This window comes from Mustela lutreola, chromosome 11 (genome assembly GCF_030435805.1).
Source record: "Mustela lutreola isolate mMusLut2 chromosome 11, mMusLut2.pri, whole genome shotgun sequence".
NCBI lineage: Eukaryota > Metazoa > Chordata > Mammalia > Carnivora > Mustelidae > Mustela > Mustela lutreola.
The window spans coordinates 9,265,425-9,288,945 of NC_081300.1; positions in this window are offsets into that span (position 1 = coordinate 9,265,425).

A 23,521-nucleotide genomic window follows, 5' to 3' on the forward strand; every position below is an offset into this window, starting at 1 on the left:
AAAACAACATTTCCCAAAGTTTCTGTTGATTAAATTTAAATATTGAAAATAATAGTTTAGGTGTACGTAGGTGGCTCAGTGGATTAAGACCTGACTTCTGGTTTTGGCTCAGGTCATAATCTCAGGATCCCGGGATCGAGCCCAGTACTGACTCTATGCTTATTGTGGAGTCTGCTTCAGATTCTTTCTCCCTCTCCCTCTGCCCCTCCTGCTTGTGCTGTTTCTCTCTCTCTCAAATAAGTAAATAAATAAAATATTTTAAAAAGAGAAAAAATAGAAAATAATACTTGAGTACTATATTTTATAATACTGTTTGTTAATGAGAAAAAATTAAATTTTCCTGAAGATAACATTACAATTTTTATGTCAAAGTCTGGATGTTGAGGATACAGTGAGGACACTAAAAAGTCCTCAGAGTTTCTCTGACATGAATTCTCAAAAATGAGTGATTTTTGTGATTGCGATTTTTGCAGTTTGAAAATGGATACCCACATGCTCATCTCAAATAGTGAAACCTATTTTCCATTAATTAGTTTCTCTTTTAGTAGTCAGAACCATCATTCTCCAATTTACCCAAGTTATAAACTTGGCAGTCAACTTTGAACCTGGCCTGTCAGTCACCTCCTGCATTCCGTCAATCATTAACTCGAGCAAAGTTCTCAGGAATTTCTCCAGGCAGTTCTTCCTTCTTTCTCCTTATTCTAATTTGCCGTCACAGTCATGCAGTGTCCCACAGTAATGAATTTGTGGGCTTCCCAGCTCCTTGTCTCAGACCCTTTCAGTCCACCTTTTTTTTTACTCAGGGTGCATGATGATTCTGAATAAACTGTAAGTCTGGCACCGCTGTGCCCTTGCTTTTATATTTACATGTGAGAAGCCACACTGCATGGCAGATCACGTAAGCCACACAAAAGCCTGGCCGTTGTTGACTTATGTACCACAATACCACCCTATATGTATTCTGATGCTACCAGACTCCTTGAATCCAATTCACACAGCCTAGTCTTCATTCTCAGCTTTGCTTATGTTACCCAGGAAGTCAGGAATGCCTGACTCTGGCACATCTTCCTGTCATGTGTCCATCTCGGCATTCTTTAGAACTCAAATTATAGGGACTTCTGGGTGGCTCAGTCCTTAAGCGTCTGCCTTCAGCTCACATCATGATCCCAGGGTCCTGCAATCAAGCCCACATTGGGCTCCCTGCTCAGCAGGAAGCCTGCTTCTCCCTCTCCCACCAACCCCTGCTTGTGTTCCCTCTCTTGCTGTGTCTCTCTCTGTCAAATAAGTAAATAAAAATATTTTTTAAAAAATAACTCAGATTCTAACACTTCCAGGAATGTTAACATGTCCCATTTTTGTTTGATTACATACCTGTCTATATATGCCCATAACCATGTGTACCTGCTACATTGTCTGTCTCCCTCTGACACAGCGAAAACTGTAAGGACAGACCAATGTAATCCACGGCTGTATTCACAGAGGCCTTTATAGAGTCTTGGACATAGTTAAGCTTAACAAATATTTATTGAACTAAATGAACTGGATTGCGACAAGTATAAATATTTATTAAAATGGTTTATAGATTCAGTCTCAACCTAACTTTATGAAACAGATCTACTTTAAAATTTTTGCATTATAAAACATATTTTAGTTACACTACATATTATCTGAAGCTTCTTATTTCTCCAGGAATTTCTCCAGTTCTCTAGATCTTCCACCGAGATTTTTTTCTTATTAGATAAAAGAGAATGTTTTCTTCTCTGTAGGTCATGTAGGTTAAAGAACTGGAGACCTCAATTCAATCACCAGCTTTTTCTAAGAAAATTAAGTTTTGCAATGCATTGGCATTCCTTCTTTTCCTATTAAAGTGCTTCTAGATACTATGCAAACTTTTGCAATACTTCTAAGCAGTAAACTTTGCTTGTAAAAGTGAAGAGGCAGAATCTTGTCCAAGTTATAATCGTGTCTTTAGGAAAACAATAACTAACAAAACTTCCCACTTGATAATGATTAATTCATTTGATTAATTCAATTCAAAATCACTCGATGTTGATTCCTATTTATGTACTTATTCATTGTACTAGACAATGGGACAAGACCAAAATTGGCCCAAAGTGACTTGTTATGTCCAGAAAACCAGCTCAAAGACATCTAACTAAACACTTTAAATTAAAACTTCCCTTATAAATGTGTTAACATAAAATTGACCCCCCAAAAATGTTGCTTGGTTTATTATAATGTGAGTGCCATTGTTTTCCCTTTGATTTACTATTCATTATCACCAACATCGATACAAAAATAACAGTCATAAGAGCTAATATTCATTCAGCATTTGCTCAATTAATGTACTTAACATATGTTCACTCATCATATTATTACTGAGACCAAAGTAAACAAGAGCTATTATTAACTCAGCTTTAAAGAACAAGAAGACTTATGCAAATACAGTAAACTTCCCAAGATTTCACAACAAGTAGCAAATCTTAAATTTTCTTCTGTATGTCAAGAGAGTATCTTCTAGAAAAATACATACCACAGGGATCTCTCTAACCTGTCTATGATTTTATTTGCAAGGCTTAGCAGAATGCTAAGTACACAGTCATTGCTAAATACGTATTTGTTCAATGTATCCAACATTTGAAATTCTCTTTGAATGGGCCTTGGGCTTTAGGAGCTAGTTTAATATGATGAATATGTTTGGAGTTAGGACAAGAACAAAAACAATGCATCTTTAATATAGATAAAAAGAGCTCTGAAAAACACAGGAAATGAATCAAGTATTTTAGCAGTGACAGACATGTGGTAAAAAATTCCATTCAGTTCAACAAACATTTAATGAATACTTGTTATGGGTCTGGCATTGCACCCAGTGCTTTGGATTAGGAGAAAGAGAAGTCCACAAAGGTTTACTTTCTATCAGGGAAGACAAACATGCAAATGTATGAGTATGATACAGTATCATAACTGCCATCACTATGACTTTAAAATGTTACAGAATTACAAATAAGGTAGAATTCTTTTTTTAAGTATGTTTTCTTTAAAAATTTTATTTTATTTTTTCAGTGTTCTGAGATTCATTGTTTATGTAACACACCCAGGGCTCCATGCAATATGTGCCCTCCTTACTACCCACCACCAGACTCACCCATCCCCCCACCCCTCCCTCTCCTCCAAAACACTCAGTTTGTTTCTTGGAGTCTACAGTCTCTGGTGGTTTGTCTCCCCCTCTGATTTCCCCCAACTCACTTTTCCTTTCCTTCTCCTAATGTTCTCCATGGTATTCCTTATGCTCCACGAGTAAGTGAAACCATATGATTGTTGACTTTCTCTGCTTGACTTATTTCACTCAGCATAATCTCACCCAGTCCCATCCATGTTAATAGAAAAGTTGGGTATTCATCTTTTCTGATGGAGACATAATACTCCATTGTATAATGGACCATATCTTCTTTACCCATTCGTCTGTTGAAGGGTATCTTGTCTCTTTCCAAGGTAGAATTCATTTGATCAGAATAGGTAAGATGATGTGCAAAGCCACAGAATGGAGGAACCATTAAATAGGAAGACATGAAATAGACAAGAGGATTTGGGATGATATTGCACTTAAAAGGAACAGCATGAGTTTGTTTCCAAAAAGATTTAAAAGTTCATGGTTTGGCTGTGGAGCACAGAATGGTGAGGCAAGAGCTCAGTATAGAGTATCTGTTTTAGTATTGAAAATGGAATCCTGTGAACACACTACAAGTATTCAAGATTTAAATACTATAATTTGTGTATAATTTGTGTATTAGAAAGTCAACAGTGGAAGGCATGGGCAGGTCAAATTGGGAGAGGGAGATTAGAGATAAAAGACCACTTGCCAGTGTCAGTAGAGTGGGCTGCATGAGAGGGGCTAGGAAAGGTAAGAAAAATTGATGCATCTTAGCTAAATAAAGAGAAAGAGGGAAGAGTCAAATAAAATTAGAAATGAAAGAAGAAACATTACAACTGGTGTCACAAAAATACAAAAAATCCTGAGAATACTATCATACATCAACAAAATGAATGACCTGAAAGATGTGTTCATTTATCTTCATTTATACATTTTGTGGGGCTGTTTACACATTACAGTGATAGACTTCAGTAGTTGCAACAGAGACCATATGGCCCATAATGCTTAAAATATTTAATATCTGCTCTTTCTAGAAAAAAAAGTTCTCCAACTTTGCTGTAAAGAATTATTATAACTGAGGGGGGAAACTTCTGTAATTAATAAAGGCTTAATTTAGTTTTTATTTGTCCTCCATGAGGACATTATAAATTGTTTCCCAATGTACATGAGAATCATTGTGCCAGATTTTTAAATGTCACTTGTAAATAAATATGGTAGGTCTTAGATGTTTGGTCTATTTGTAAACTATAAAGTTAACCTGACACAGTTTCATGGATGCTGGCAGAAAACATGAGATCCTTGGGTCAGAGACAAAGGACTTCATTTTACAGCAGAGAACATTGTTTGTGCTGGTTCTCCTTGCCCCTCAAGTTCCATAAGGTACTGTGGCTTCCCCAGGTGGATACTGTGTACAAAGAGTTTGTATTACAGCTGAAGATCCCCATTATAAGGGGCTATAACTTACCTAGACCCTCTAAGATGGGAGACCTTTATTACTCTGGAAAGCAAAACAACTCTCCCCTTGCTCTCCAGGATGGCACATTTCTGTCTTATCTTTCCAGGCTGATTGCTATGTAAACATTGTCAAAAGATGATCTGGAGCAAAACTGCAGCTGTCAGTGCCTCTGTTCTTAAGACGTGTGGAAACATGACAGACTTGTGGAGAATTGTCTCCTGAGAGCAATCAGATAAAAAATATATTAATTGCATTTCTAAGCAAGTTGGTTTTGGTATGCACACAATCACATTTTATATTTTTCTCCCCAAGTTTTATATTACCCTGTGTGTTGATGAGTGGACTTAAGTGTTTATATAACTTTACACCAGTACTAACATGTTTTTTTTATAATTTTTTATTTTTTATAAACATATATTTTTATCCCCAGGGGTACAGGTCTGTGCTGGGGGGAGGAAGTACTAACATGTTTGACTGAAGTCTTTTCTTTGATGATTCTTTGTGAAAAGAACTTCCTAGAAGGTTATTGAAGGCAAAAATACAAAGAGAACATTTCATAGAAAAAAAAGCCCATTGAAATAAAAGATTCATTCTTAATTTATTAAATCAATTCAAGCAAAATTCAACATTGAAAAAGATGTAAGTGCCTCACTGGCTAAAAGATGTTGCCGTCAAGTCAATGCAGATTTTTCCCACCATATCACCTACGTTGGGATCCCAGGGGTCTCCTCCATGCATCTTGGCGAACCCCCAACACAGCCTGCTTATCACTGCAGCTCTTTGCTGCTACATATATTCTGTTTCAGTGGTGATGCTGGAAGAAATACACACTGTGACATCACGCCATTCTTCCTGATAAAAACATTATTTTTGAAACATAGATTTTGACATCTCTAATAATCTTTTAAGTTGCTTACAAGACCTTAATAACAAGTTATGACAGTCAGACACTTACTGCCCATTCAGGGGAGATTTCCACTTTAGTTGCCATAGCAAATAGAGGCTTTGATATTCATGATTATGCTGTGAATTTGTCACGCTTTTGATTCTTTTTTTATTTTAGCAATGCTTGTTATGTTTCAAGTATTCTACAGATGATACACAATTATCTTTAACTGTGTGTAGGAAACAATACAAGTGAAAACATAATAAAATGTCAAATAAATTCATCTGACTCTAATAATTACTTATGCTCTGCCTACACAAGCAAATATCAAAGTAAAAGTAACGTTCCATTTCAGGTGGGAAGAAACAAATTAATCACTTTCTAAGAAAAGTTTATCTGGAGTTATACCTGTGAATAATGTAAAAATAAAGATACTTCTAAATCTGTTTCATCACTGTACCCAATGACTAGAAAAATGCTTATCATTCAGTAACAGTCAACAAACTTTTTTTTTTTTTTAAACTAATGAATACAAACAGAAGTGTTATCAAAGGTCTAGGACACAGGGTTACATAGCAACAATTACTTCTATTTTTTTCCTTCTGAATAGTTTTGCAATAAGGCAACTATATACTTTGTGAAATGAGATGAAGAAAACATATTCAAAGGGATTTATTCATAATGGTGTCTATACAGCTTACACATATTTACAGTTAACATATGATGAAACTAATTTTCTTTTAACTAAAGATACACACACACCACAAATTCAAAGTAAAAAAAAGCATAAGCTACTTTTCAATTTGTGCTGAGAAGTTAGACTTGGTCTACTTTTTCTTAAGTTTCTTTTTTTCCTTTAATCTTGTTGTACTCTCACGCTCACTGATGCTTTAATAATCAGCTATTTACATTTCTTCCCTAATTCATTATTTTATTTTAATAAAGATTAAATGTTTTTAAAATTTTCCCATGATAAGGGCACCTGGGTGGCTGAGGGGGTTAAACCTCTGCCTTCAACTCAGGTCATGATCTCAGGGTCCTGGGATTGAGCCCCGCATAGGGGGCTCTGCTCAGAAGGGAGCCTGCTTCCCTCTCTCTTTGCCTGCCACTCTGCCTTCTTGTGATCTTTCTCTGTGTGTCAAATAAATAAACAAAATCTTTAAAAACAATTTTTCCCATGATAATTTTTATATCTTTCTAGTAAAAGTAAAACTTATTTTAAACTCTAATTGAATTTCTGCTAATAACTTACCCTGGACATTACAAAGTGAGTGATAAATGTACTTATGTCATAAGTGTTAGTGTAAAATTAAGGTCTTAAGTTTCTCAATGTGTTACTTTGATTAAAGTATATGTGAAAGAGAGAGAGTTGGAAGGACCTGTATTTCCTCCCTCAGAATTCTGCATTTGTTTTTCATTCTTAACATATAGAATTAAAATATTTTAAAATTTAGCATGATATCTAAATCAAAATGCTTTATGTTTTTACATTTAAGACTATTTGCACAATTTTTTAATTGTTAACATAAGTAATATTGCAACAGATATTGTTGAAAAACACATTTTTTTCTCCGTGTATTTTTTCAGGGCACTTCTTGCAATGAACACCTGTAATTTCCTGCCTCTTTTGCTATTTTAGTCATTCATTGTTATGTTCCTTTGTTTGTTTTTTATCTAGAAATTATGTCCTTCTTGTCTAGAGATTTTTCTTGTATTATTTTTGTGATGATTTTCTTCAATCTGTTTTTGCATTCCAGAAGTTCTACAATAAGATAGTGAATCTTCTAGACTAATTTTTTATTTTTCCTTTTATTTCCCATGTTGACTTTTTCTCTCCAACTTTTCACTTTAAATAACACCCTCTGATGAATTTTAATATTTTTGGTACCAACTTTCTATTTACACTACTTTCTGTGGAGTTTTTCTTTTATACATATTGCTTTTATTTCATGGAGTCAGTGTCGAGTCTTGTTTTTTAAAGAATATACTTTGGAACTTGTTAATTTTTCTTTTAGAAAGTGTCCTTTGTTTTCTTAACTGCCTTGGTCTTTTGTACATTCTCTTTTCTTTCTGCATTTGTTTTGGCCTGCATTTTTCACCAATGGCCACATACAATGGTAGCTTACCTGTGGCTTCTGCTTAATGCATAAAAGAGAAAAACAAAATCCTCTTTATGTTACTCCTTGTGCATGTTTGACATCTAATGATCTTCATCTAGTGAATGCTATGTGGTATTGATCTAGACACTTATTTAGAGTATTGTATATGTCATTATCAGTTAGTCCGTTCTTCCCACAAAGAAACTTTCCAACATCCTATGTTGGTGGTTATAACCTGGCTACTACGATTTTGGAAACTGTGTTGAAGAAAGTTTTGCGGCTTCCCTAGCCAGAACACGTGGTTGCAGTTAATCCTTCCATTTTCAGTAGACAAACTTTCAAGCCTTTGTGTTGAGTGTTCAGAATTTACATCCTGATTTTACTCCAGTCTTATTTTGTGATGAAAAAGTAGGACTTTTATGGCTAGTGAAATATGATAAAACAACCTGGATGGGTAACTGATGTGAGAGTGTGTATGCATGCCATTTCTTATTGGATTTCTGCCCTTCTAATTTTTTATTACTGTTTACATAGAATTGCAGAGATATTCATATATGTACATGTATTCTTTTCATTGAGTTTAACTAAAAAATACTTGTTTTGGTCTACAAATATATTTGTGTTGCCCCAACATAGCAAGACCCAAGAGACAGTTGTACATTTTGATGTTAAGAGGAGACAGTGTTACAATAAACATTTAGACAATTACTAGTTTTAGGGATCATCACAATTTTCCAAGTCCTTTCTTTGTGCTTCATTTCAATCCATAAGCAATCTGGAGTAAAGCTTTTAAAGAATGTCCCAAACCTTTGCTTAGAAACAGTTGTGTAGAATGACAGAAATACATATTTCTGTACCAGTATTAGATGATGAGATTTTAGGAGAAATGATTTTTTTTAAAGTCAGTGGGTTGTGTTCTTTAATAAGTTTTAGGAATATAGAAAATAATATTGCGTTAGAAAATCCATACAAAGTGAAGCAATATTCTTCAAAATTATCTGTATTTCTCAAAACACTAATAAAAAACAGAACCAAAATATGAAAACGAGGAAGAAACCATGCCCAAGGGTTGATAAAAAATCAATAGAAAGACAGAAAGAGACCATGTAATCTGCTGAATATGATATTGAACTAGCAAGGGTTCCCCTTACCTATAAATAAATAAATAAGATTTGAAAATCACTGCTCAAACAGGAGTTGGTAAATGGCTTGGAAAGGGAACACAATGGTACCAGTTTAACATTTTAAAATTATTTTGGATGTGAAATATGTGCTTTCAAATTATTTTCAAAACTAACATGTTTGAACAGATTGCATATTCAGGCCAAATAAAACTGAAATTATATGTCTGTGAATAAAAACTTGATGAAAACAATTACATTTTCCTGGATTTTTATAAAACAGCAGTTTTACATTGGGGACATTAAGCTTGATTTCCCTATCTATATAGTAGAGAAATTGCACAACTATCAGGTTAAAGAGTAATTAAATAAGAATTTTATTTGCAGAGAAACAGCTCACAGAATGAAAAGAGTACTAATTGCTAAATCCATGATATAAGAAATTAATTAAATGAAGATATGTCCCAAGAACAAATATAACACATCAGATGTGCCGAAGAAGCCTGTCTGGGCTTTAACTCTACTATTTACTACATAGCTGTTAGTAATAATAGATGAGTTTGAAGCTGCTCTATTGCAAGTGGACCACAACAGACTCCATTGGTTTTGTGTGTTATTTCTTCCTCTTTACTCAAGCGAGAATTCAGCAATGTCTTCAAGGTAGGTACCAAAAATCAACAGAACTGAGCAGGTAAACCTGTTGTAGGAACAAAATGGACCTATTTCAACAGCTCCCTAGAGTTTCTGAACAATTTTCAGCAACATAATTTTGACAGTGTGGTAATTGAATCCCCACATATGAGAAATATAGCTCTGAAGAGATTATTTTAAAAAGTAAAAGGCATATGATCATGTTGTGTTTGTAGATTATTCCATGCTACTTATATTAAATAAAGCAAGATTCCGGATTCACCAGACCATATAAGAGTAGAAAATGGTTTTTGGCGAAAGATTAGTACCCTGCTGAAGTATATAATGAAAATATTAAAGAAAAAAAATTTTTTTCTATAGAAACAGACTCTGATGCTCTAGGTATTTATAATAATCTCAACCAAATAGAACTGAAATTGCCTGGAACATGTCAGTAAACATTAATAATAATAAATATTTTCTTATTATCAGGCAAGGCACGATGCCTTCAAAATTTTCGTATTCCATTCTCCCAGCATCTCAATGAAGAGGATGCTATAATCATGCCTAATTTCTTCATGAGGGTTGTTTGTGGTTATGAAACTAAGTGTCAGCTCTTTGATCTAAACTTGAGTTGACTGATTCTAGAACAAATGGCTTTAAATCATGCAGGTATTGGGAAACCTTTATTGTAAAGGGTCAAAGAGTAACTCTCTTAACATGAGCTGGCCAGATGGTCTATGTCACAAATACTCTGCAATTGTAGTGAGAAACAGCCATAGGTAACACAATGGAATTAACCTAGCCCTTCAATATCCAATACAGAAAAAAAATTCTAGCCCTTCAATATCCAATATAGAAAAAAAATTCTGGTTTTGAGTAGGGGCAGATTTGACCTGATGGCTGTAGTTTGTCAACTTCTATACAGTATCATTACTCTTCTTCTGGTTCTAAGTCATACATGTGCATCATGATATCTTCTTATAGTGTCTCTACATAGAAGAGTGAAATTAAAAATTATTACCTGGCAACATCAAGATATGTAGAAAAGCAAACTTGGTAATTTGAGACAAAATGGATTTTGATATTTAAAACAAATAAATAAGCAAATACACAAACCTGGGTTTAATCCAAGCTCTGTAGTTCCTTCATGTTACTTAAATTCTCTAAGCCTCAAATACATTGGAGATTAATCTACCTTGGATAAATTGTTGTGAATAACAAATTATTCTGTAAAATTCATTCTCTGTATTACTCATTCAATAAATGTGACACTTTGCCCCATCTAAAGGGTTAATAAAATCTATTATCACTATATTTGTTTCCAGTATTTTAATTGTTAATACAGATAGTTGTTTTTCATGCTAAAAAGTTTGTTTCTATCAGTAAACTTTAAAATTTATTTCTCCACGTAGAATGACACGATACAAAATACATTTCAGGTGTTACACAACAGTTATATTGTAAAGAAATGTTTGGAAAATCAGAGAAATTGTAAATGTGTATATAGAATGCAAATTTTGGATTCAGATTCAACTATCAATGTTCAGACACCAAATCAAAAGATTCCATAATCATATTGTTATCATATATAAATAATAGCACACTTTACATAGGTATCATTTCTGCTATAAATGCAATATAAATACCTTGTAGACCACATAGAACATTGCAAAAGTTATAAAGAAAAGGAATTGTAGGGGCACCGGTGTGGCTCAGTAGGTTAAAGCCTCTGCCTTGGTCTCAGGTCATGATCCCAGGGTCCTGGGATCGAGCCCCACATAGGGATCTCTGCTTGGTGGGGAGCCTGCTTCCCCCTCTCTCTCTGCCTGCCTCTCTGCCTACTTGTGACCTCTGTCTGTCAGATAAATAATTAAATCTTTAAAAAGAAAGTAATTGCATAAAGGCCACATCTAGAAAGAACATTAGTTTTTTAATAAATTTATTTTCAAAATTTCCATATATGTATATTTGTATGCACGCAAACCGGTGTGCATGTATTTGTGTTTTGTGTGAGATGTATGAATATATGTGTGTGCTTAAATACAGCCAGGCATATGCTTATATCCATTTTAAGATGTATTTTACATATTTTAATACAAATTGCTAAAAGTTTTAACTTATCTTCTTTTAACATCATTAATATTTTTGGACATTGAAGGAACATGTAAACTAAAAAAATCTTGAAAGGCACTAGGTAAAATTCTCCCTCATAGATCAAGGCTGCGGAATAATTAAACTCAGAGATAAGAAAGAAGGAGTTTTAAAACTAAGTGACAAAAACACCAGCTGCTTATGTTAAAGGCTCTCACTCTGGGTGTCGGGAAGAAAACATGTACATCTCTAAGTAGGAAATGAAAATGCACAGGATTTCACTGATTTTGGAAATGTTTTGACTCAGTTGGGAATGAGATTAATGACTCTGTGAAATCAAAGCATGCCACAGAATCCAGCTGGGTACTGACTCAGCTGATTAACCAACAGAGCCGAAGAAATGGCATATAGTTGAGTTATGATTGCTTGCCTTCACGGCCATAAAAAATAACAAGAATAAATGTTCAAACTCATACACTGGCAAAAGGATTTGAGGTTAAAAAAAAATGTTGTCTGAATGTATGAATCGAGCTCAGACAATATTACATGTTTATTTGTAAGACTGTGTGTGTGCATGTGTACATGTGTTTGTGTGTGTGTGTGTGAGAGCGAGAGAGAGAGAGAACATGAAGTTATGTAGATTTGAGTATCTCCATGGGGTACTGTGTACATAGAAATGAAGTACTTTCTATGTAATAAAGGTTTCCCTCAATAGGCATACTTTTTTTTCTCTAAACTATTACTGGATGTTAAAAGAGAGTGAAAAAGTTTTTGACTTCCATTGATTGGAAGTTAGTCTTTCGAAATCAGATCACTTTCTAATATAACCAAATTGGAATTACAAAATAATAAAAAGACTTAGAGAACCTTTCATTCAATAAACAGAAGACATATCATTGGCCATGTTATATGATTTTTAGAAAATCGATAGCTATTCTATTCCTTTTGCTGAGGATAGCATTGTGAAGACACTTGTAATCTGTTCGTCCTCTTCACTAGGGAGAGAAGGAATGACTTGGGCAAATTCTCTCAACCACATTCTTGTAACTGGGCGTGTGATAAGCACATAAACGTTATTTCCAATCAGAATGGCAATGGAGAGTCTTTATGTGACATGATCTTAGCAATTCATGCAGAATTCTGTAGGTATAGCTCATTGAAGAATATTCCGTTTACTCTGTAATTAATGTAATTAAAGACATATAAAAGGATGTTCTATAAAATTACTCATTCTGTGTCATATATCCTCAGGCATTGCTCAAAATAAACCCAATATGGTTAATCTTAATGTGAGAGAAGAAAGATTTCATGGTCTCAGAGCACTCCAAAGGGAAAAAAAAAAATATTTAGTCTTGGCCATCCAGTTTCCTGTAACATTGAAATCACTAATAAAATTTGTGACTGTATACAACTTCCAATTTGCGTGAGTCTGATTTGATCATTGAACCTTTATTTGTTATGAAAAATCAGCACTGAGCACATGAGTGTCTTTTCAACTCATGATTCCTAATGGTTAAGACACTTTTTTTTTTTTTTAATAAGAAAATACAGAGGATGGAGAAACGTGATGAGAAATTGATGCCTGGACGGTCCCTACCCATTCTTTGTGGGAAGGGCTGAAAGGGGACATGGCTTACCCAAGGAATTTGGAGAAACGTCAGTTTCCCCTTGAGAAGTGGCTATCTGGATTGAAACAGAATGTAGAGCACACGGAAAGTGAGCAAAAACTCATCCTCTGTCTGTTGCTGCAGCCCATGTATAAGCTTGAAGTTCAGTTTCTAAAGATAAATTTGGCATAATGAGAGAGACAAAAAGTAAGCCATGTTTTCCTGGTTAATGGAAAGAAGTCCCATGCTTCCTTAGCCACCATGGAAAACAGTATATGAAATCACAAAGTGGGTCAGTTAAGATCATTGATTACCTGAAAAATTATGCATGTGAAGGTTACAGCTAGTTAACTAAAATAAACAAAATGAAGTAAAACAAAATGAAAAAAACAAAAAACAAAAAACCTTCAAAGTATTCTGTTTGTAGCTGGAACTTTTACAGAAAAATGCCCATAGAAACTTGTGATGATTTGCTTCTGAGCATTGATCAGAATATATGTCAGAATATATGTCAGAATACATGTCAGAAATCATATGTCAGAAAATCAAATCTGAAGCAGGAAATTCGCATGTAAATATCTCACTAAATTCATGATAGTGATTTAATCATCCGCACCATTCGTGCATTGGTCCCTCTTTCATATTCCCAGCCCAGGAGGTGCAGAATCAAGTTGAAAGACACTTCACTGATCAAAACCCTTTATCAGCTCCCACTTATATGCCTGTAACCTACTAAGTAACTTATTTATTACATTGATATACTTATCTGTCTCCTTTTTGGAATGTAAGCTTCAAGATAGATAAGTTTAGTTTCTTTAGTTTGTTTTATGTTTCAAATGTCTCAAATGGTAGTTGAAACTTAGTAGCTATCGAATATTTGCAGAATAAGTTTATACATTAATGACTGATGATTCCAGTTAAGGTGTTTAGAATAAATTTGGTTAATAGAAGTATAATCAATAGTAAGGAGACTATAGTACCTTATGTAATACAAATTTTACAGATACATTCATTGTTCAATCTTATAGTAATTAATTAAATATTTGAGAAAGATTTGCAAACATATTCTATTATCCTTGTATGTGCTAACCATTTCTTTTGACATCTTAAAGTAAATATTGATTGCATCAAGTAAAATTAAAGTATGCACATATTTTAAATATTTAATTATACTGAATTATTAATTAAATATTTAATATTTAATAGCTTTAAAGGAAGAAAAAATAATATCCTATTATTCCATGTGTTTTCAATTAAATCAATTAACTGACATATGATGCAAACATAATTTGTGAATTATTTTTTAATTGTAATTACAGCTCTCTGGGAATGATTTTACAATGGGTTTAATGCCAGAGGGTTGTTTGTTTTCTCAGCAGCATATATTAAATTTGAAGTTAATCATGATGTTTATACTGACTAATTTATTTTAAGAAGGAGATTCATAGGCATAAATTGTCTTGAAATTCAATTTATTTAGCATAGATTAAATATCTTCAGCATATTGTCTTTGGTTGGAATTCTTATATGACTCCAGGGGGTATATTAGTAGAAAACACTGAGTAAATTTCATTTGAGTCACACGTTTTTAGAAGAATGATCTGTATAATTTTAAGACAATAGCCCTCTCATTCCATGCTGTTCTGTGACCACCTATTACATGGGACGGAGGAGTCTACCATGTCACATTGCAAACAATGTTAATAAAAAGAGATAGCAGATGGCATGAATAAATATTACATCAGCCACATTCACTTCAGGTTACGTATTTTGTGGTAGACATTTAAGGTTTTCTTCTATTTACAAATATATCCGAAAACCAAAATTCTAATCTGAAAGGGACAGGAAAGGGCCAGAATAGGAATTTTTACATTTGTGTTTGCCTTTTGCTGATTTTGTGCCTTTATCCATTAAGGACTCTCATTATTAATCCCTTTGCAATTATTGATCAGTGATGACTCCTCCAATTCCAGCTGAGTAGAACAAGTAAAACCTTTTTTTAATGTTTGGCACCACCTTTTCCTTTGTCGTAATAGTCACTAATTCGTTCTCTGATTGTGTTTGGTATTTTGTGCAGGACTACATTCCTCCGTGGTTTTAGCATTGTTTTGAAAACGTTTTTTTCCACCTTTTCCTATCATGCAAAGGCTTTTCTTCCTGCAGTCCTAGGTTATCAGTTACGCTCTAAGTTCCTGGATCAGTAACGGAGTTTGGCGCTAAAACTAAAGATTTGCTGCCTTATTGAACCGAACAGGATCACAACTGGTAAAATGTAATTATCTTCTCAATTTTCAATCATTTCCTAATTTGTCTACACAAAGAAAAGATGAATTTACAACCCCATTCTCCAATGTTTCTTAAATAAGTAGGCATAGATTAGTGCTATGTTATCTTCAATATTGAATATACGAATGGAACATTTTGTTTTGTTTTATTTGTAAAAACCATTTCAGTTTTTAAAGGTATCTTCTACATGTCATGATGTGCACATACAAAATGGTCCTGGGATAGAAAAGGAATTTTTAGGGAGGAGAAAAATTTGATATTTATAGGAACATATCTAGTGGCCACTTACTAATAAGTAATGGAGCCTGAAAAATAATCAGGAGTACCTTTTTTTGATAAAAAAAAAAAAAGGTAAAACTTGTGTTTGAGGAAAAAACTAATCCATTAGAGCCACAGTGGAATAGCTGAAGCCATATCTACAATTAGTTGCTGGAGTAAATTTGAGGCGGAAGTTGGAAATATATGCTGTCGTTTGCTAGGGCTGACATAGGATATCAGAGATTGCGTCGTTTAAGCAACAAAAATTTATTTTCTCACAGTTCTGGAACTTGAAATCCCAAATCAGTGTTCCAACAGGGCTGGTTTCCTCTGGCATCTCTCTACTGGCTTGAGATCATCACCTTCTTGCTGCTTCTTCAGGCGGCTGTCTGTCCCTCTGTGTCTGGGCGCCTTGCACCTCTCAGTGTGTCTTGATGGCCTCATCTTCTGTAGGCACCAGTCCGATTGGATTAGGGTCTCTGAGTGTCATCTTAGCTGAATCACCTCTTGAAAGGTCCTGTCTCTAAGGCAGTCACATTCTAAGGTGCAGGAGGGATAGGGCTTCAACATGGGAATTTGGTGGGGGGCTCGTTTCAACCCATAACACACAGGGGAGCCTGTGATCACTTCCACGAGTGTCTCTTCTTTAATTATGCCTTCTTTTCTTCTTTTCCTGTTGCAGTTTGGAAAATACTGAAGTAACGTTGGTCTTTTGCATGTGTCTCCTTTTCAATAGTTTTCTATTGGCTTCCTATGATGAACAACAGGGAATTTAGTCAGTAACTTTTTTTTCATATTATTTTCCCTAATAGTGATTTGAAATACAGCCTTTTGGGGCACCTGGGTGGCTCAGTGGGTTAAGCCTCTGCCTTCAGCTCGGGTCATGATCCCAGGGTCCTGGAATTGAGCCCCACATCCGACTATCTGCTCAGCAGGGAGCCTGCTTCCTCCTCTCTCTGCCTGCCTCTCTGCCTACTTGTGATCTCTCTCCCTATGTCAAATAAATAAATAAAATATTTTTTAAAAACATTAAAAAAAAAAGAAATACAGCCTTTTCACATCTGGTGAGTAATAATCTGCAAACATATTTGACTTTTCAGTACTCCACCTAAGACCCCCTTTGTTTTGGGAAGTTGTTCTATACCCAGATTGTCATATGTAGCCATGAAATACTAATATTTTCTCCTTAAAAATCATCACTTGATGATCTAGTCACCTTCATTTAATTTCACAAATAACCCTGATGTGAATGCTTCTCTCTATTCGTTCTTGTTTGGTGTTCAATCTCTACCAGCTTCCTCCGGAAAGGACCATACAAACAAGATTCTTAGAGTTTTTGTGTCAACCTAACAGTTCATCTGTAGCCTTTATACTGGAAATAATTTCTCCAACACTTAATATATCTTCTCTCCTGTCTTTTAACTATTACCCTATTACTTACTCTCCTGACACTGTTGTTGAAAGTCAGATGACAATCTAATTTTTATTTCTTTTGGGGTGAATTAATCATTCTATCTGAATGCCTCAAGGAATTATGACTTTGTTTTCTTAAACTGTAGGATATTTGCAAAAGATATGTATTTCTATTATTTGGTTTTCATCATTTTCTCCAATGTATGCTGTATGATTCTTTCAATAAGTAGTTTCTAGTTGTTTTTTTCCTAAATGTTTTTATTGAATTAAAATGTGCATAGTTTACTCTTTCCCATATTTTTTGTTTTCTTCTTTAGAAACTTTTATCTCACATATGTTCTTTCTTCTTACATATATTCATGTTCTACATCTGTTATGTCCTTTTGAGCATTTTTAATTAATTGTCATTCCCCCCTAATTTTTAAAATACTCCTATTTTACCTTATATTTTTTAAGTCAATATATGTGATGCTATGCTTCCATGTAGTTTAGTCTTCATTTCTAAAATAGTTTGTTTTGGGGACGCCTGGGTGGCTCAGTTGGTTAAGCAGCTGCCTTCGGCTCAGGTCATGATCCCAGCGTCCTGGGATCGAGTCCCACATCGGGCTCCTTGCTCCGCAGGGAGCCTGCTTCTCCCTCTGCCTCTGCCTGCCATTCTGTCTGCCTGTGCTCGCTCTCTCTCTCTCTCTCTCTCTCTGACAAATAAATAAATAAAATCTTTAAAAAAAAATAAAATAAAATAGTTTGTTTTGTTTCTATTTTTTTTTTACTTCAACCATTTATCCATTTTTTCTGACTCTAATTTGTGTTGTTGTTTATAATTATTATTTTCCCTTATTTTTTGTTTTTTTTTTCCTTTTCTTTACATTTTTATTTAATTCCAGTTAACATATAATATAATATGGGTTTCTGGAGTCAAATTTGCGATGAGTACAGCGTGTTGTATGCAAGTGTTTTGTTTACTTTCATGTTATACTGGACTTACTGGTGGTGGTCACAATAGCTTTTCTAATATTAGGGCTCTAGAACTCACTTTCTCTTCTTTAATATTTGTGAAATAATTTTTTGTTTTAGTGCCCACCTTCTCTTTGAGATCCACCAGGTCTTTTGCTGTCCTCACCTGCTAGAGAGCAAGCTGGTCCTCTCAAAATTCATGTTGAGGGGCGCCTGGGTGGCTCAGTGGTTTGGGCTGCTGCCTTTGGCTCGGGTCATGATCTCAGGGTCCTGGGATCGAGCCCCGCATCAGGCTCCCTGCTCCGCAGGAAGCCTGCTTCCCTCTCTCTCTCTCTCTCTCTCTCTCTCTCTCTCTCTGCCTGCTTGTGATCTCTGTCTGTCAATTAAAAATTAAAAAAAAAAAAAAAAATTCATGTTGAAATCCTGACCTTCAGTGGGACCATATTGGGAGGTAATCAGGTTTATTTAGATGAAGTCAGAAAGGTGTGGTCATCACCATAGGAAAAGTGCAATCAGAGCAAGAGGAAAAGGGAGAGGTCACCAGGAAAGTTCATGGGAAGGCACAGTAAGAAAGTGGCCATCAGCAAACCAGGAATAGCGCTCTCTCCAGAAGGTGACCATATTGGCACTCTGATCCCCACCTCCGGAACTGTGAGAAAATAAATTCCTGTTGTTTAAGCCTGTCAGTCTATGGTATTTTGTGATGGCAGCCGAAGCGGGTGAAGACACCGGGTTGACCTGGGCCTCCCTTTTTCATTGCTTTTATTTTCTTTGTCCTGCTATATTTGGAATCATTCTCCAAGACCCTGGAGGTAATATTCTGTTTGTTATTTTCTAAAGTTCATAAGGCTTAGGTAGGATGAAGCCTTCATGCTTATTTATGAATTTGAATGTACAAGAAAAATCTTACTTCAAAAATGAAGAAAACTGTTTCTGTTTCAATTGTTATTTGCATGTTGGTCAGCCACATGTGACAGCAGTTAGTACTGGTGATTAGGCGTTCCCCTATTTTTAGCTCTACTTTCTATTGTTTTTTGGGGGGGTATCAATTAGCAGGTTTCCTCAAAAATTTATCATACTTAGTAAAGTTATTACATAGTAGTAGGGATTGCCATTGCAAAACTCATATATAAAGTTATTTTTCCATCACAGGATCTTTGACTTACAAAATGAAGCCAAAGACTTCTGAGTGTCTAGCACTAGTTCCATGCGTATATTCCCAGTCGGATTATTTTATGGGCTTTATAAATGGAGATTTTTCTGTCAAGAGTATTGAGTGACCTTAAAGTGTGTAGACTGATGGACTTGCCTAATTATTTCTAGTATCCATCACCAGGAGTTACATATAATGTATAGATTCTTAGGTGAGAAAGTGAGCTGTGGTGTTAGCCAGTGGTCCAAGAAATGGAAAAGATGGTGTGAAGCTAAAAAACACTTTGAATGATTTATTTTTATGAATTTAGTTCCTAATTTCAAAGACTTTGAACATTGATACAAGAGTTTTAAGTAAGAATCTAGGCTTTGAAAACAAAGCCTTGTTATCCATAGCTTTAACTGTATCGTTAACCAAAGTAAATATACTCTCAAACAGTTGTAATGGGTGACTTCATAATAAATATTAGAAAATTTAGCTTATTCAGAAATGAGTGCTTCTTTATTGTTCTGGTTTTCTCTCTCTCTCTCTCTCTCTCTCTTTTTATTGATCAAAGTATCCAAAACAGAAGCACAGGCTGTTAATGGGCTTTCTTGGGAAAGAGCCTTGGCTATTTAGGCAGAATAAACAGAAGACATATTTTACTGCCTCTTATTAGTGCAGACTGTGTAGTCTTAGAACAGTTTCCATCCAAAGTAGTAATTCTCTCCTCTTTGTGATTTGTAAGATTCTTTGATTTGACAAGTTTAATAGGCCCTTATGCATGTTTGAAAACACACTTGCATGATACTTGGACGGCAAAGTCGGTTAAGTGTCTGAATCTTGGTTTTGGCTCAGGTCATGATCTGAAGGTCTTGAGATGGAGCCTCACATTGGGCTCCAAATGGACTCTGCCTGAAATTCTTTTTCCCTCTTCCCCAGCCACTCCCCCAAGTAAGTAAATCTTTTAAAAAATAAAAAATGCATTTGCAATTTTATAGCAGATGGCAATATCATTTAAAATTTTTAATGTCAACATTAAAACATAATATTACTAGCATATTATAAGCATTTCATATATCAAGTTGAACTTGCCATTTTAATTTTTGTTTTACTGAATGCTAATCTACTTTTTACAGAGAAGAATGTATGAATACAAACCAGTATTTTGTGACCTGATGTATTTGCACATTTTATTTTTATTAAGTATCATCTACTTAGAAATAATTTAGGTAACCAAAATTGTCCATTAATTCACTTAGTATTAAGTTAGTCAATAAAAGATCTTACAAAGACTATTTAGTTGACATTATAGAACATCACAATTTCTGTTGATACTAGAATTTCATCATAAAATGACATTTAAAAATTTACTTAGAAAGTTTAAGTTCTGTTAAGTAAAAGTGATTTGCAGGTAGTGTAGTCCAAAAGAACCTATCCTTTATAATAATAGAATGTTCTTAAGCACATAAGTTTTTATCATTGTAACCTGGAATATTTGGGGGGAAAAAAGGTAACCATAAACTCAGGGTATAAACTTTCTTTTTCTTTTTTCTCAAAAGAAAACACAGCATTCAGAAGTGTTAAGTGACTTTTCAGAGCCAGCCCCCAAATAGGAACCAGAGCTCAGATTCAAAGCCCAGCTAACGATTCCAAGCTGAAATTTCTTTGGGCTGCACTGAGGGGCCCCTACCGCGCCCATTTTCTGGTCATCTCTGTGTTATGGGTATAAGAGCTGCAATCAGAAGGCCGAGAGTCACCTGTTCGCCCTTAGCTGGGAACATGCATGTTGAGCACATCAAAATTTTTGGCCACTCAAACATTTCCAGGCATATCCATGAAAGTGCTCTAAGTATTAATTTTGGAATTAAAAACAATTTTTAACAAGTAGGTATATTTTAAAGTAGGGAATCTGTGAACAATGTGGATGGGTAATAGAAAAGTGGATAGATTGATACATAGAAACATGGATATAGTTATGAAACAATACATCACTTTCTCTTTCAAGCAGTATTGTACTACTTTGTATATAAATTAAATCAATTACAAAAAGGTATTTTCATTGTCTTCAATACACAGTTTATCCTATTTTTATTATATATTTTACTTTCATGCTTAACTGAGTATATTTTCTTCTTCTAAGTATTGCTTAATTATGGATTTGGAGAAATGCAAACAAATAATGGTAGTCGTGATGGTTAAGAGCCACAACTGACCACTGGCTACTTCCCAGGACTTGTCATAAGTGGTTTACATGCATTCCGTAAGTCAACACAACAACTCATGAAGTAATGCTCTTACCATATCCATTTTCCAGATAGGGACACCATAGCACGGAAAGGTAAGCACATTTTTCATGGATGCGTACTTTGTAAACGGTGGGCGTGGAGTACGAACCCAGGAAAGGCTCCAAAGCAGTTTTCTTTTCTTTCTTTTTCTTTCTCTCTCCTTCTTTCTTTCTTTCTTCCTTCCTCCCTCCCTTCCTTCCTTCCTTCTTTCCTTCCTTCCTTCCTTCCTTCCTTCCTTCCTTCCTTTCTCCTTCCTCCCTTCCTCTTCCTCTCTCTTTCCTCCCTCCCTCCCTCCTTTCTTTCTTTTCTTTTCTGAGACGGAGTGTAGTTGACACACAATGTTGTATTAGTTAGAGGTGTACAATGCAGTGGTTCAACGTCTCTGTACATTCTATTACGCTCACCACAAGTATAGCTATTATCGTCTGTCACCGTACAATGCCATTATAATATCAATGACTATATTCCCTGTGCTGTACCCTTTATCTTCAGGACTCATTCCATAACGGGAAGCCTGTTTCTCCCTGTCCCTGGTCCTATGTTGCCCCTCCCACACCCACACCCCTGCCACAACCATCGGTCCCTGCTCTGTATTTATGGGTCTGTTTCTGCTATTTGTTTGTTTCTTTGTTTATTCATTTGTTTTGTTTTTCAGATTTGGCACATAAGTAAAATCATCAGTATTTATCTTTCTCTGACTTATTTCAGTTGATATAATACGCTGAGCCAAGGCAAGCTTTTAACTGTTCACCCTGATACACCACAAGCAGTGAAGTCTGTGGGAACTCAGCCACAACAATCACTGGGGCGGGGGGGGGGGTCTGGCCTCTAACCCCGAGACTTCAGATCTGTCATTTGCCTTCTTTAGACCTTACTTTTCTCATGTAAATGTTTATAACTGGTATGGTCTGAGTGAACTCTAAGTTCCTGTCTAGCGGTAGTATTCTACGCATGTGTATCCCTGTTACAGTGCCAGTTCTTTAATTTAGACCTTCTTACACCTACCTTGAATATTTGGAGTCACGTAAGAAAAAAAAAAAAAAAGTCCTAAATAATTGAAAGTCTAAGGGTGAGAGGAGTAGTTACCTCTACTCATAATTCCTAACAAACTAATAAAGCTTCCAAAATGCAAAAAATGCAAACAAACAATATAGAGCTGCAACCCGATGAAAGAAGATTGGGATGGAAACAAATCATGTAGTCTCTCGTTGAGTGACACAAGAGGACTTTGCTTCCTTGTCTTTTCCTTTTTTTTTTTTTTTTGGTCCTTCTCGTCGCCCTCTCCCTCCTCTTACCTACCCCCCCCCTTCTTCCCCTTCCTCTTCTCTTCCTTTCTTTCTCCCTCTGCTTCTCCCTCCTCTTCCCCTTCTCATGAGAGAAATTCTGATGAAAATTGCAGGGCTATATCTAGAACTGAGAAGTCAGGCCAACAATTGACTTGATACAGGGGAAATCAGAAGTAGATGAGTAGAATAGAAGAAAGAACCTAAGAAACTAATTTAACCCAGAGCAAAATCTACCACATGCTGTAGTTGTTTCTTTTTACATCCCCAATGGTTTCATGTAACAAAGTGAAGTTTTTGACACATTAATTTTTGGGTTTATTGAATCAGATTTATTTATATGTTCAATTATTTATTTATAGCTTCCCATCCTTTTCCTGAATTTTCCAATATTATTGAAACTAAGTGCTTTTTAATGCCTAGAAATAAAGTATATTTTTGAAGAGGTTTTTTTTTAAATAGAACATAGAAACTGGGCATAACTTAAGGATATGTAAAGGAACGATTCCAATCCAAGATGTTTTATATAACATGTTTAAATTATTTAATATTTTCAAAGAAAATAACATAAATACAAGTCTAGAAAGTAGAAAATTTGTTTTCTTCTTCACAGTTAAGTGAATTAAAATGTAATGTAGAATGTAGATGTTTAATGCTAGTAACTCCTGAATTAATATTATCCTTTGATTAATTTTTAAAGATTTATTTATTTGAGAGAGAGAGAAAGAGAGAGAGCATGTGCAAGCAAGTGAAGGGGCAGAAGGAGAGGGAGAGAATCCCAAGCAGACTCTCTAATGAACCTGATGTGGGGCTCTATCTCATAACCCTAAGACATGAACCAAAATGAGGAGGTAGATGCTTAA